The sequence below is a fragment of the Tamandua tetradactyla genome, chromosome 11 (genome assembly GCF_023851605.1).
Source record: "Tamandua tetradactyla isolate mTamTet1 chromosome 11, mTamTet1.pri, whole genome shotgun sequence".
Lineage (NCBI taxonomy): Eukaryota > Metazoa > Chordata > Mammalia > Pilosa > Myrmecophagidae > Tamandua > Tamandua tetradactyla.
In genome coordinates, this window is record NC_135337.1 from 58,384,137 (window position 1) to 58,399,845 (window position 15,709).

A 15,709-nucleotide genomic window follows, 5' to 3' on the forward strand; every position below is an offset into this window, starting at 1 on the left:
CAAAACTTCTGCAGTGTTTCTGGTGTTTACAGCCTTTGGAAAGAGGAGCTGCTTTGGCAGCTCTAGCACTTGAGACCTCAGCTGGGGGTAGATATGGGTGCGAGGGTGGGGGAGAGCAGACACACTGCGGGAGGGAGCGTGCTGGTGATTGGCAGACAGTTCAAAGTGGATGCATGTGGGTGGGTGGCAAGTACCGACGAGGCTCATGGGCGTGGGCTCATGGGCGTGGAACATATACGTTTCCCCCAGGGAGAGAGGTGGAGAGAGGCTGTGCCATCACCTGTCGCCTGGGACGGGGGATGGACAGCCTGGCTCCAGGTCGCCTTCCTCTAGGACACCTTCTCGGGTCCCTGACCCGCCCAGGTCTGAGCGTGTGGGCCTTCTCTGGGTCCTTGCCACACCATGCGCGTTCCTCCATCACAGCTCGAATCGCCCAGCCATTGTCTCTTTACTTGTCTGCCTTCCAATGAGACTGGCTCATGCACTCTTTTCTCCTGGGCACCAGCATGGTTGTGTGTATCTGGCGGAGGCTGACAGGCATTTGCTAAGTGGTGACTGAGTACTGACCTTTCCTTGAAATGCCAGGAGAGGCACAGGGCGGGGGTGGGGGTGGGGGTGGGGTTGTTGCCGCCCCATGAACAAAGTTGAGGCTCTGATCCAAGGACAATGTGGGGGCTACAACTGTGCACCTAGGGGGTGGGTGGTGAATCCAGGCTCAATCATCTGTGAGTTGTGTGCTGAGGTTGAGTCCTGTGAACCTATCTGTGCCTCAGTTTCTTCACTTATAAAATAGGGATGATGATAATACCTATCTAATAGTGTTTTGCAATACATAACGTGTTAATAGAACTGAAGTCCTGGAAAAAAGAAAGGCTATGGAGTGGTCTCGCTCTGCTGCCACCCACACAGTCTCTCTGACCCACACTTCCCTCAGGGCCTTTGCACATCTCTTCCACTGCCTTGTGTGCTCTTCCCCAGCTATCCACACGGCTTCCTCTTTCACTTCATTTAGGTCTTCACTGAATGTTATTTTCTTAGGTGGCTTCCCTTCAGACCCTGCCGAAACCAGCTCCTCCTTGCCCTACCTCAGGTTTCATCATGAGACACTTATAGCGTACCACCTGAGTAGTAGCTTTTTACTTCATTGGAGTTCTGTATGTGTCCACACTGAAATGTGCACTACATGAAGATAGGGGCTTCATTTCATTCACTGCATCACCCCTACTGCCCAGCATAGGGTCTGCCAAAGAGCAGTTGCTTGAGAACTGTTTGTCGGATGAATGAATGAATTAATGAATCCATTGACTGCTTTAGGAAGATTTTGTTTTTCCATTTCACCTGCCTTTCCCTCCTTGACCTCCTAATCATACTCTCATCTGTAGCCTTTCTCCCTTTCTAAGCCTAAACCCATCCCGAGCCCTCCAGTGCCCCCAGATGGCCCGGTTTGCCAAAGCCAGGCCCTGTCTTAGGAGGTGAGTTTCCAGCATAGGCAATTTGGAACTTGCAGACCCATCCAGCTGCCCGGGTGTCAGCTGTTAAGGGGACACAGTAAGCAAGAAAGACAGCCCAGTGGGAGAAACAGATGGATGGAGAGGCAGCTACATCTGCAGTCGGAGCTGGGTCAGGCAGCAGTCAGTGACATGGGGACAGACAGGAGGGGCCAAACCCCACAGAGACCCTGGCTGGAGCCTCATCCTAAGGTACAGATGACACATGCCTAATCTGATGGACTGACTTTGAGCTGGAAAAGTACCTGGGGAGCTAAACACTTGTGAAACTAAAAGTTTTTATCTGTCACAGAAAACTCAGATTTGATAGAATCAGATAACTACTTCTGAGTTCACCAGAAAGGGTAGGCAGCGTAAACGGCAGTGAGGAGGGCAGCTCCCTCTTTCCAGGGTGGAGAGAACTTGCCTCCAAATGCCCACGGACCCAGAATCAGGGAAGGGTTGACTCTCAATTCCCTGGAAAGGAATGTTGTGCCAGCCGTGGTTATCTGCAAATCATAGCCCCAAAGGCATTACTTGTTTATTTTATTTTATTATTTTTATAGTACCAAAAGACTCATGCTGATTGTAGTTCCTTTATATGATTAAAGAATTTTTAGAAAGAGTAAACAGCAACTCTTCTTAGAGATAAAAAGGCCTCATTCATGTCTTTCCTAGTAGTTAGTATTTCACAGAATAGTTTAGTTTCTCTATGAGAGTGTGTATGTTGTACTGTTGCATGTGTTTTACGCGTATAATTTAGAGGAAGAAAAGGCTGAAGAAGGGGAGAGGGGTGAGAGAATAAAATAATGCCACTTAGAACTATTGAGGGGTGGAGAGGGCTGGTGCATTCTTAAGCACATAGATTCCATTTAATTTAGTAAGTATTTATTGATCATACATTGGGCTGGAGACTCAGAAAGCACAGACCCTGCTTTCAAGGAATTTGCAATCTGGTAGAAGAAGTCCAAATGTGCAAATAATTACACCTCAGAGTGACAAGCACAATGAGTAAAGTGTGAATAAAGCACAAAGGTAGCCGAAGAAGAAGTAACTTTCTCAAGAACTGCCACAGGTTAGGGATGGCTTCTTGGATGCAGGTCTGGGTTGAGGTAAATCCTCAGTCTTCTCCTTGGGGAAAAGCTACAAACCAATGAAAAAGGTTGCAGTGATGTATGCCAACAGTCTCTGAATATGTTTTCAGAAGTAGAAAAATCATCTGAGGATCATTGTGACATTGTTTGTAATAGCAAAAAAAACATATGGGGTGCAACTCAAACCTTTCAAAGTAGAGAATAGCTAAATAACTTATGGTGTATTAATACAGTCGCAGTATGCTACATTATTCAACAGTCAAAAAGCAAGGCAGAACTACATGTATGATAATGAAAAGATCTCTGGGATGGTTAAGTTCATGTGTCAACTTGCTAGGTTATGGTGTCCAGTTGTTTGGTCAAGCACTCTCCTGCTTGTTACCGTGAGGGCATTTCAGAGATGGCATTTGCATCTACAGTCTGTTAAGTGCATCTACAAACAAAGGTGATTGCCCTCAACAATGTGGGAAATGTGCTCATCCAATCAGATAAAGGGTTTAAAAGTTAGAACTGAGGGTTTTAGAAGTCAGAAGAATTTTGGCTTCAACTTCAGATTAGCTCTTGCCAGAATTTCTACCCAGCCAGCTTCCCCTGGATCACTTGGACTAAGGACTTGAATGTCACTTTTATCAGAGTTTCTAGCTTGCACCCTGCCCTAAAGTGTCTGGGCTTGCCAGCTCCCTTATAATAAATCTCTCTCTCACCATTTATATCACACACACACACACACACACACACACACACACAAACATACAGTTGGTTCTGTTTGTCTAGAGAACATTGACTAATACAATCTCCAAAACACACTGTTAAATGAACAAATTAAATTATAGAACAATGCATATAATACAATCCCTTTATGTTATAAATAGAAGGATATATGAACAGTTGGTTTTATTTGTGAAATCATGGAAAAAACTCTGAAAGAATATGCAAAGACTGATAACATTGGTTACCTAAAGGGATGAAGGAAGAGAGGCAGGATTAAGTAGGAATCTTGTTTTTCTTCTATGTATTTGCATAGTTATTTACTTTTTTATACATTAAAAAAAAGGTTTTCAAGTAAAGCAAATAAACGAACACATTTTTAAAATATCTGTTATGTAAAGGGCTAGTCTACTTCCTGGGGGTTGTGAATCTGCTTGGAATGTCTGAGCCAGCAGTTAGAAAACTCACTTCCAGGGAGCTCATTTCCCACTTTTCATTCTGGAGAAAGGTCCACCCAGCCAACAGGTCTGTCTGCGCAGTGGCCCTGTCCCAGCCCCTTGCAGTCATGTCCACACTGTTTGCTTTGCCTTACTTGGAGCCAAGAGGTCTGAATTTAATGACAGGCAGACCTGGCTTCAAATTCTAATTTTTTCACTCACTAGCTGGGTAATCTTGGACAAATTACCTGATCTTGAACCTCAGTTCCCCCTTCACAGGGTGAGTGTGAAAATTAAATAAGACAATGAACATAAGGTGCCAATACATCATAACTTTAAAAAAAAAGATAAATAACAGGCATCAGTAACTGACTGTACTCAACTGATTTCCCTTGAAATCCCACCAGCCCCTGTGGCCAACTGGCCTGTCAACCTCATCATACTTGGTGGGCCTCTCCAGTTTTAGCAAAAAAAAGGTCAGATCAAACCAAAAGGAAAAAAATAGTGGAAATGGTGGATTTGATCAAGTGTTCATTTTCAGTAAATCACAGTTTCTACTTTCTACCTCTGTCCCCTCCATGTCCATTCCCAAAGACACACACACACACACACACACACAGACCTTAGAACCATTAGAAGTTTCTGTAGGTCTGTTCCTAATGGAAAAAGACCCAACATGGCAGTTGTGCAAATGTGATATATTGTTTATCAGAGCACATTCACAGAGAAGTTTCTGGTAAATGATGCTTGCCCCAAAACATTTAGCATGTGTTTACAGAAACATTTCAACTCATTCAATACTTATTCAGTCATCCAAATAATGAAAAAAACAGTGTGATGGACACTTGTCATTTTCAGCGACCGGCATCTGAACCCCCTTCCTATTTTTTAGGGATTTCCTCACTCATTGGGCCTTGGGAGGAGACATGAACCTGTCTCTCCTGGCAGAAGTTGAAAGAAAACAGGCACCTCTTCATCCCACTCCTGGCAGCCAAGGCTCAGTCTGGCACACCCTGGCCTTGGCCATTTGGATGCCTCAATGTGGAACTTGAATTCTGCAGCAAGTGGTACAGAGAGACAAGGATGGGGAGAGACGTCACAGTCACAGGACCTGGGTGTCTGGCAGCAGCCTCAGCAGTGAGCTCCAGTGGGCAAGGTCCAGCCACAGGTCCTCTCCAGGAGCTCCAGGAGCTGTGTTCTCAGCTTTCTGGTCTACCTTGGTTCCCGTCCATTTTCCACACCTGCTTCGCCAGCCTTCCTGTTGATTCTACAAGCTACCTGATATCCACCGATACATCCCTCTTCTCCTTACGTTAACCAGAGCTGGTTTCTATTTATTTGTAACCAAGAACCCTCACCGGAACTAGTAACTGCAAATTACTGAGCTCTTTTGGGCCAGGCATTCTTCTAAGCTCTTTAGGTGAGGTATCCAACTTAGCTTTCATCACAGACCTAGGTCAGATTTCTCAAGAAACTTACTCAAGGCAAACAGCTACAGAAGTAGAGTCAGGGTTCAACCCCACATCCATCTGACTGCAAGACCCTTCCTTATCCACCCCAGGTATTGTGGATGATTTACTAGTTATTAAAAGCATCTTGTACCTTATCTCATGTCATCTGCAAAACTCCTTGAAGTTCAAATTTTAAATCCCCATGTTGCAAAAGAAGAAACTGAGACTTAGAGGGATTAAAAGTGATACATTCAAATATCTATCATAAGACTTAAAGGTGTGCATACCTTTTGATCCAGCCGTTCTAGGTCTGGGCATTCATCCCAAGGAAATAATCAAGGTATGTCGTTTGGTTCTAATTTGTTACAGGGAAAAATTAGACACCATCCTTTATGGCTAACATTTGCAAAAGCGTTAAATAAATTAGGACATAGAATGGAATATTATGAAGTCTCTAAAAATAAGTCTGTTGAAGCAAATGCCTGGGCCTGGAGTTAGGATGGGAATTGATTGCAAAAGATGTGTGAGAACTTTGGGAGACGGTAGACAAAATTCTAAATCTTGAGTCTAGTGATGGCTACACAAGTGCACACTATTGCCAAAGTTTACTAAAACTCTGTGCTTAAAATGGGTACATTTTATTGCATGTAAACCGTACCTCAGTCAATGTGCTTATTTGTTTGGTTCATAATGTTCATAAAACATTAAAGGGAAAAAGGTTACAAAACAATATGTATAGTGTCTCTCCATGGGTGGTACAGGCACAGAGAGCAGACAGGAGATGTACTAGAATAACTAGTGGTTATCACAGGGTGGTGGAACTTCGGATTGTTTACATCTTTAGACTTTTCTGTATTTCCGATGAACATGTATACTTTGGTAACATCAAAAGAAACAAAACACTAAAAACATTTCAATGACTGGTACATCACACTTGTATTAAATAGAGGAGAGGAGACTAGAAATTAGGACGTCTCGGCCAAGTTAATTGCACCTTCTACTATGCCTCGGAGTTTCAACCCTGTGCCGGGAATTGTGGCATTGCACGCTTTGGAAAGTTGCCTACAAAACGTGTTCTTGCCTGCTAGGAACTTGAAGCCCAAAAGGAAGGGTAAGGAGGGAGCGATTCCATCTGGTTAGAGGCTTCACAGAGGCATTTCTGCGATGAGCCAGGAAGGATGAATGGGACAGGCAGAGTTGCAGGAGGCAGGAGGAGAGAGTGATGTGTGAGCAGCGTCTTCAGACCAGACCGGGGAAGTGAGAGTCGAAGGGAGGGTGGCGCTGGGTGCCAAGGCCGCAAGGGAACCTGCAGGCACGTTGCAGGGGCCCTTGAGCGAGGTCTGCAGTGTCAGATCCAATCAACTGCCTTACGACCGACAGGACAGAGGTACCCACAGATCAACGTCACTTAATCCTCATCCTGATGAGGAACCTGAGTCATGACGTGAACCCCTGAGAAAACAGAGTACTGAAAAATCAGTCAGAGAGAACCTTTGGGGAACACGCGTGGCAGACGTGCCTGTCCCATAGTGGCCCAGAGCCAGTGGGACACCTGCACTGTCTGGGTTCACTCGTCTGCCTGTTCCCACCAGACCCTGGAGACCTCAATGGCAGAGTCAGTGTCTTATTTGTATCTCTGGTGTCCATCAGAATATGTACCGACGACTGGTACAGAGTAAAGGATCAGTAAACGATTGTGAAATGAATGAGGGAGACATTGATATCTCTTAAAAAGACACATAAGAGAGCAGGTGTAGTACAGTGGTTAGAGCATGGATTCTAGAACCAGATTGCTTGGCTTTGAATCCAAACTTCGCTATTCACTGGCTGTGTGGCCTTGGGAAACTTACTTAACCTCTCTGTGCTTTGATTTCCCATATCCGTGAAGTGAGATCATGGGAGAGTAGTTGCTTTTTAGGGTTGTTGTGAGGATCAGATGAGTTAGTACATGTAAAGCACTTAGAACAATGCCTGGCATTTAGTAAACGCTCTATAGGTGTTAGATATTATTATAAGAGATTATACTAGCCCAACCTCCTTAATTTATAGTTGAGGAAACTGAAGTCTTAAAAAAGGAAAGTGACTTGCCCAAGATCACAAAGAGAGTTGGAGGTAGAACTACGGGCTCTGTATACGTGACTTAATAAAGGACTGGTGGGTTGGCTGTTTGCCATGTGCCTGGCGTTGTCCCAAAACTTATCAGGGGACCATGATCCATGATTCCAGCCCGCAGGTTAGGGTGAGAAGAAACCACCAGAGACCAGTGCAACACAGAGTGCATTCCTGAGCTGGCGGCACGGAGAGGACAGAAAACAGAAATATCAGCCTGGGCCAGCTGAAGAAGGCAGGAGGGCTGCTGGAAAAAAATGGGATTTCAACCTGGGAACTTTAGTAAGGAGGAATAACTAGGACACAGATTTCATTTTGTGCACACACGTGTGCATATGTGTCACAGGAGACAGGGAAACCTCACACACACCCTAACTATGCAGGCTCTCCCTCCATGTCACAGTGGAAAGTACAAGACCTTTAGAATCAGAGGAATGCTGAGTCCATTACTTATCAGCTGAGTGATCCTGGGATAGTCACTTGCTGTCTCTAAGTCTCAGTGTCTTAATTGGTAAAATGAAGGTGAAAACGCCTTGTTCACTGGGTTATCATGGGACGAGATGAGCTAATGCATGAGGGACAGAAGATCAATTGAGGAAAATCCCTTCTTCTTTTTTTTTTTTAATATAATCACATGGTTTCTTTTTCTTTTTTTTACATGGACAGGCACCGGGAATCGAACCTGGGTCCTCTGGCATGGCAGGCAAGCATTCTTGGCTGCTAAGCCACCATGGCCCACCCTCTTCTTTTTTTTTTTTTTTTTTAGCTCTCTTCTCTTCCTCACCAGATTGCAGATTCCTTTACTACCTCAATAATGAGGGATAAGCTGCAAACTGGATGACAGAGAATAAATCAAATTAAATCATTGCAAGAGTTTAAATTCTCTTCCCCTGAAACTAGTTTTTGTTTTTTTTTTTTTTGACTGGGGGTGGGTGTGGGTGTTGAGAATGGAGCAGAGCATGCAGGACTTTGGAAAAGTAGAGAAGACTGTAGGAGAAGGACCCAGAAAGGGAGAGTGGGCCCTGAGAACATTAGGTACAGTCAGCTCCCAGAAGAGGCAGAAAGGGAGGGAGCCAATATTTGTTAAGTGTGAATGCTAAGCACTGTGCTAGATGTCAGGGATACAGCCTTGAATTTATGTGACCTTTGCCCTAAGAAGCTACAGTCTTTTGGCAGCTATCAACAGGAAAATAAACCATTACACTGCAAATAATTGTAAGAAGAACAAGACAGAGATAACAGAATACAGCATTATTAATACCACAAGGGGAATATATGGAAGGTGGGTTTTGAAGGATGAATAAGAGTTCACCAGGGATTCAACCTAATGAAAAGTAAATGACAAAAGGTTCAGCCCTGCTGGAGGCTGGGGAGAAAAGAAGGGGCTAGATGACAATATACCACATTAGAATTTATCCTGAGGTTTTTCTGGAATGGAGGAGTTTATGGAATGGAGGCTTTCATCCATTTTGCATGTTAGACCCTTCTGGTAACAGAATTCAGGGTACATTGGAGTGGGGGGCAAATGTTAGAATGCAGTTTGCTATGACCCACAAAAGAGGATGAGGTTCTTTACCAAGAAATGGCGTGGCTGACTTCTTCTGCTCTCCTCAGTCATGTGTAGTCTTGTCCTCTTCTAAACTCACGGCGTATGGCTTCCCTCCCTCCTGACCCTGCAACCCTGAGCCATGTGTTGTGATTATCTGTGTATTTGTCTTCTCTCCATTGCTGGGATGGGAGCACTTTTCCCCCTCTGCATCCCAGGGCGGAGAAGCTGGATCCCAGTTGGCACAGATGTGTTCTGAGAGCCATGGGGTTAGGGAGGAGGTTCAGTTCCCGAGCCAGGCAGGCCCTCCAGGCCCTCTGCTCACTCACTTCCCCTTCTCTATTTGTCCTTAATCACACTGTGCAAAGAAATGCCTTAACTGCCTTCTGCATTGTTTTGTGAATCAACAGAAGAATTAAAACCCTTTCTTTGCATGTTTACCAACTGAAGCGTTAAGGAAATAACACATAATCAGGGAAGGAAAGACCAGCTGGTAGTAGTCAGAGTTTGCCTGCAAAGCTATTTGCTTCCCCTCTGATAGAAAAGTTGATAGTGGCTCATATTTTCAAAGGTCAATTTGCCAGTCCACAAAGACACTTGCATGCTGTCTTACTTTTTCCCTCACTCTTCCGTGACTTTTCGTTTGCTGTTTTCTCTTGCATCTGTGTGTGCACAGACAGGGCCAATGCAGATTAACCGGGGCCTGAAAGTTATCACCTGACATCTGGGCCAACATCTTATGTAAAACAAGCCGATTCCAGCAAGCACATGTCCCAGGCTGGTGCTGCCTCATCAGTGGCATTTGCCGGGCGCCCGGGAGCTATGCGATGCCAAGGGGCCAAGAGCCCGGCGGGCCGAGAGCCCGGCGGGCCAAGAACCCGGCTGTGCAGGGTGCTGGAAGGAGCAGCCTCCGAGCAGGGCTGGGGCATGTGGGCAAAGTCAGGCAGGAGAGGACTGTGCGTCCTGGGCAGCACCTGTTCCCGGGGAGTAAATAATACTTTGCCCTTGTGTAATAACGCCTGCCTGTCGCCAAGCAGGCGTCCGGCTCATCCTTCACCGAGGGCCACCAGCCCAACACCAGCATGCTGCTGATTTAATGTGCTCGGAAAAAAAAAAGAAATCAAAGGTCCTGATGGCATTCTGCTCCCTGCTCAGTGTTCCTCCCAAACTCCCATTCCACAGCTGCCGCCCAACTGCAGGGCTGCCGGGGTGGCCTGCCAAGTATTTGGATCCGGTGCGTCCAGCTCCTGAGAGAAGCGGGGGACGGGGGCAGACAGGCTGAGCCCACACTCGGCTGTGGTCCCGGGAGGACAGGTGCTGGCGGCTGGCCCCCCGCCGCCACCCCCACCCCTCGCCACTTCCTCTCCTCCCACTCTGCTCCCCTCTGTTTACAGCCTTTTTGCAGCACGCTATTTCAAGTATTCTAACGATGGGCGTCGTAGCCCGAGACTGAATGCCAGTCCCAGTGTGCGGAAGGAGAATTAGTAAATTTAGAAATGCAGGGCACACAAATTGGTCTGTTTGGAAATGCATCAGTATTCTGCGATTGCTTCTGCTGTAAAAGGACGTCGCAGTGCAGCGGTTTAACCAACTCTGGTTCCAGCCCGGCCCCTGACCCGCAGCAGGGCCCCGGGGCAATTCCTGCGTCTCCCTTTGTAGGGGGATCGAGTGGTCAAGGTTTGCCAGGACTTTGCGAGAGCTGCGACCCGCCGTGGTCCTGGCAGCTGGGGGAGGATGGCCATCCTAGGAGCTCAGCTTCTGTAGCGTGAAGTCTAAACAAGAAAAGACTCACGCAGTGTTTACTCTCAGGCCTGGCGCCCAATGAATGCTCCACCCTGCAAGCTATGAGAGGCCCTTTTGAGTATGCAAAAGTCTTGGCTGCACCAAGTGCCCTGCCATGGAGTGCAAGAGCCACAGCTGCAACCGTATCTGTAGCTGTTCAAACACGGTAGCATTTATGAATGGCGCTAACCTTGTGAAACAGCTAAGGTTATCTCTGTTTTACTGCTGAGGAAACCAAGTCTCCAAGGGATAGTAAGCCTTGCCGACAGTTTATAGCTAGCCAAGGGAAGGACATAGAGGTTGACCTTGGGTCTTCTGTATCAAGCCCCGACTCCTTCTCTCCTTGGCCAGTCTGCCTCCCTTTGGGCAATTCGTATTACCTATTGAGTCACACACATGTCTTTGCTCAGGGTGTTCCCTCTTCTGGAATGCCCCTACCTCATACCCTTGGCTCCTTGCCCTCCTCTCTTTCCCCTGGCAGGGTCCTAACCCCTTCGATAACCCAGCTCAGGCATCACCATCTGCAGGAACCCATCCTGAGTCAGCTCAGGTATGTGTCTCTGCTGTCTTGAGACACAGACGTATATATATGTTTATATAAAAATATATATACCTTCTGCAGGGTTTTTACAATCCCAGTATTGTAATTATTTGCTAATTGATGGAATCCTGTGAACTCCTTGAAGCCAGGAATTGTAGCTCTTTCCGCAGTCCTCCTCCCCCCCACCCCCAGAGCAAAACACAATTTCTGGCCTGGAATAGGTGCTCCCTGAACTATTCGGTTGTGGAACTGAACCCACTAAGGTGTGGCGTGACTGTTTTGTGCTTTAAAATAACAGCTACTATGACTCGGCCCTCGCGATGGTGCCTGAGACCAGCACATATACGTATTCTTTTATTTAACCCTCATAACAAACTCATGAGCTTTGGTAGATGAAGGGTAGGAAAATAAGGCTCAGAGAGGTCATAACCTGTCTGAGGTCACACAACCAGTAAGCAGCAGATCTGAACTTTGAGTCCAAATGGGCATAACTCAAGAAGGCCCATGCCCTTAAACACTGGGCTTCTCCCCTAATGACTGCCCACCTCAGTTCTTTGCACATATTAGGCTTTCCGAACTGGCCTTCAGATTGGATGGACGGTGCAGCACAGGGGTTGGCGAGCTTGCCGCAGGTTGCATATAGCCCTGGGCATGGGGATATTTCTTGTCCGTAAGCTGTCAAAGGCCAACTGCTGTCTGCAGCCATCTTTCAGGGGCTGCCAGCTCCTGGGCTGCTACCGAAAACCCTTCCTAATTTCAGGGCTCATTTCCACCCTCAGGCCCTCCCGGCTCTCCCATCTTCCCAGGGCAAGGTGAGGGCTGGGAAAGCTGAGGAATGCAGCTGAAATGTCTTCAACAAATTCTTAACTGATGCGACCCAGGGGAGTTTCCAGACCGCACTTTCCTGTGACTGTCCCAGCTGGGAACATCAGGCCGAGCTACAGTGACTCAGCCCATGGAAAACCAGCCCCACCGAAGGTTCCCAGGAAGCCCGGACGCGGCACACAGCTTTTCTCCCGCAGGGGCCGCGGCTCACGGCAGGGCCGCCTCCTCAGAGCCTCCGGTGCAGGGGGTGGGAGGACGGTATGGGGAATGAGCCCATCAGCCGGACAGGGAGGCCACGTCCGTCCGAAGGCTGTTCTCTCCCTTCCCCACAGAGCCTGAGCTGTAACAAATCTCAGGAGCGGACTCGGCGTCTCGGTTTGGGTAAACTGAGTCTCGCCACAGCCAGACGCGGGTTAGAGTCCTGACCATGCTGCTGCAAGCTTCCTCAGCTTTGGGGGGTCTGTCTGCAGAACGGGGAGGGGAGGCCATATAACAGTCCTTCCTCGAGAGGGATGCTAGGAGGTTAAAAGAATTGTCTACAGGGTGTGTGCATATGTGTGTGTGTGGGGGGGTGCAGTGCAATGGTAGCTCAGTGGTAGAATTCTTGCCTGCCATGCCGGAGACCCGGGTTCGATTCCCCACCCATTCGCCCTCCAGCCACCCATTTGTTGAAAAAAAAAAAATCAACAAATGGTGCTGCAATAACAAGACAGTCACATGGAAAAAGAGTTAAATGTGACCTCACCACCACTACCACACAGCATACAAAAAAAAGAACTGTCTACAAAGTGCTGGGCTCAGTCACAGTACCCAGGAGGTCCTGTGAAAACGGGGGCTCTGATTGCATGAGTGAGGGAAGGAGAAAGCAGCGAGTGGCGCTGCCAGCATGTGGGGTGCATGTGTCGCTGCTTCTCCGACACGCTCTGGCTGCCGAGTCTCCTAGCCGCGGCTCGGGCAGCTGCTTCCGGGCCAAGCAGCACGTACTGTGTTCCCCTGACTCACGGGCTCCCAAAATGTGTTTTCTGCAGGCTGGTATCTGCAGGAAGGACTGGTTTACCCGAAACCCATTGTGTTTGCAGCACGTGTGTTTTGCCTTGGCAAGCTGGAACTGAGTGATCCATGACACTGTCTCAAGGGGACTTTTACCCCAGAGGTTGGCAGGGTCTGCTTTCTTACCCATAGAAGGCCTTGGCTTTGGGAAATTTCCTCAGGGCACATTGCATGCAGGATTCATGAGCGCCATGGCTGTTGCTGTGTTTTTCTCCCTCCACGCCCCACCCCACGCCCACCCCATTTTTTTTTTTCAGGGCCTGAAACAAAATGGATAATTTGTGTTCAGGTGACGAAAGATGCATAATTACTCAGATGATATCTTTTCTTCTCTGACTTTGACACGTGCCAAAAAAATGCAAGTGGTCTAAATTCATGATAAACAGCTTTTTAAGTGTGACCATACTCTCTTGTCAAGACAACAAATATCTACTAAGCTGTAAGTGTGTAAAGACTAGGAGTCACGAATCCTTTATGGACAGAAAGGCCCGTGGAACTGATTTAACAGGTAAGAAGTTAAAGCCTCAGGAGGAGAAGCCACATTCCTAAAGTTATCAGTCAGCAGGGGTGGGGGCAGCGGCATTTAAATCCAAGACTCTGATCTCTGGCTTAATCCTCCTTCCATTCCTTCTAACGCTACTCCATGGTGTCGTGACATGGTACTGGGCAACATAAAAATACCAAGAATGAAGAAGGAGCCCTTTCTGCCTTTGAGGAGCTTGTGATTCAGGGAGACAAAACCAACAGGTTAAATGAGGAGCGTGCGACCCTCAACAGCAGGTCACAGGAGAAAGAGCAGAGGTCCATGTGCAAAACAGAGCTGAGTTCACTTCCAGGCACCAGCATTCACCATCTGTGGGACCTGGGACAAGTTACTTGTCTCCTGAAACCCCAAGTTCCTCATTTATAAAAGGACTACCTCTTTTAGGGTTGCTATGAAAGCACTGAATACAGAGCCTAGCACATAGCAGATGCTCAATAAATGGTAGCAAAAATCTGAGTCCTACAAAGGAAGCTGTCACTTCCCATTATGGTTCCCTGTGGATACACTGTCCTTTGCAAAGTGGATTTACATCTTCAAAGATAACCAGGGGAGAGCAGGGATATGTGTTAGTTTGAAACTGTTGTGCACCCCAGAAAAGCCATGTTCTTTAATCCTGATTCAACATGGCTTAGGGTAGAACCTTGGATTAGACTCTTCCCATGGAGACTGACAGACCCAATTGTGGATGTGTCCTTTTGATTAAACGGAGACATGACTCTGCCCATTCAAGGTGGGTCTTGATTAGTTTACTAGAGTCCTTTAAAAGGGGAAACTCTGAAGAGACTCTGACACAGGCAGAGATGTTTGGAGATACAGAAGGGAAACACCCCTGGGAAGGCTGTTTGAAACCAGAAGCCAAAGGACAAGCAGATGCCAGCCACGTGCCTTCCCAGCTGACAGAGGTGTTCCAGTGGACATCAGCCTTTCTTGAGTCAAGGTATCCTTCCCTGGATGCCTTAGTTTGGACATTTTTATGGCCATCAAACTGTAAATTTGTAACTTACTAAATTCCCTTTATAAAGGCCAACAGATTTCTGGTATTATTGCATCCTGGCAGTCTTTAGCAAACCAAAACAGGATTTTTGCCAAATAAATTGCTAAATAAATGCATGAATAATAAAACTAATAAGCACAGACCACTAACCATGTGCCAGGAACTGTTCTAAGCACCTTACCTGCTCTACATAACATGTGCATGCATTACCCCCACACAACAACCCTATAAGCTGAGTACTGTGATCATTCATTTTACAGACAAGGCAACCAAGGTCAAGAGATATTAAATAACTCACCTAAGGTTAGCCAGGTAGTAGGTGGCTTCACCAAGCATGGATCCAGAGTTTGGACTCCTAACCAGAACACTGTACTCTTTGCCTAAATGAACGAAAGATGAATGAATGAACACAGAGGCCAGGTAAAACCCCTTTGGTTACAGGTACTGAAACAGAGGCTAAGAGAGCATAACTAACCAGCCCAAGGTCAAACAATTGGTCTGTTAGTGGTAAAGTAGTCATCATATGGCAGGATTCCACTTCCTCAACCCCTTTGAAGGTAGGTGTGGCCATGTAACTTGCTTTGTTCAATAAGTTGTGAAGGCAGGTGGCATAAAGAACTTTAAGAATTTGCCACATTCCCTTCTCACAGCTGTGGTGATCTTAGAAGCACATGCTGAAATGAAGCCTCTGTCCTGGATCTCTTAGTGACTAAAATGAGAAGATCCATGCTTATCTCTGAGAAATAAATTTTCATTATGTTAAGCCACTGAGATTTGGGAGTTGCTTGTTATCACAGCAGAACCCAGCTTCTCCTAACTGATATAGGAGGGGTTAAAAGCAAGAAAGTTGGGTAATCAAATTCCTCCTGCAACTCCTGTTACATACCTAACGCCAGTCAACACTTCATACTCTGGGGGTTTTACCTACCAATGACTTTTGCCCCAGCTAGACTAATCTCTGAATCAGCTGGATCATTTGTGGCATGACAGGGAGACAGCTGTAGAATTCCAGTTCCTGACAGAAGACTCGAGACAGACATTGACAGCTTGGCTCTGCTGGTCTGATGCCCCAAATACCTCCTCCCAACAGTGTTATCTTGTCAATAGGCTGAGCCTCGATCTTGGGGTTCACCCCTGTGAA

At 46.8% G+C, this 15,709-nt stretch overlaps 1 long non-coding RNA gene across 1 annotated transcript; it reads right to left on the minus strand.

Moving 5' to 3' along the window:
* Positions 1-2,396: 2,396 nt before the first annotated feature.
* Positions 2,397-15,149, minus strand: LOC143649537 (uncharacterized). Its single transcript, XR_013159092.1, has 3 exons — positions 15,044-15,149; positions 14,867-14,948; positions 2,397-2,630 (listed from the first exon to the last, which is right to left on the minus strand). It is a non-coding gene; the product is annotated as an uncharacterized LOC143649537 (long non-coding RNA).
* Positions 15,150-15,709: the final 560 nt, after the last annotated feature.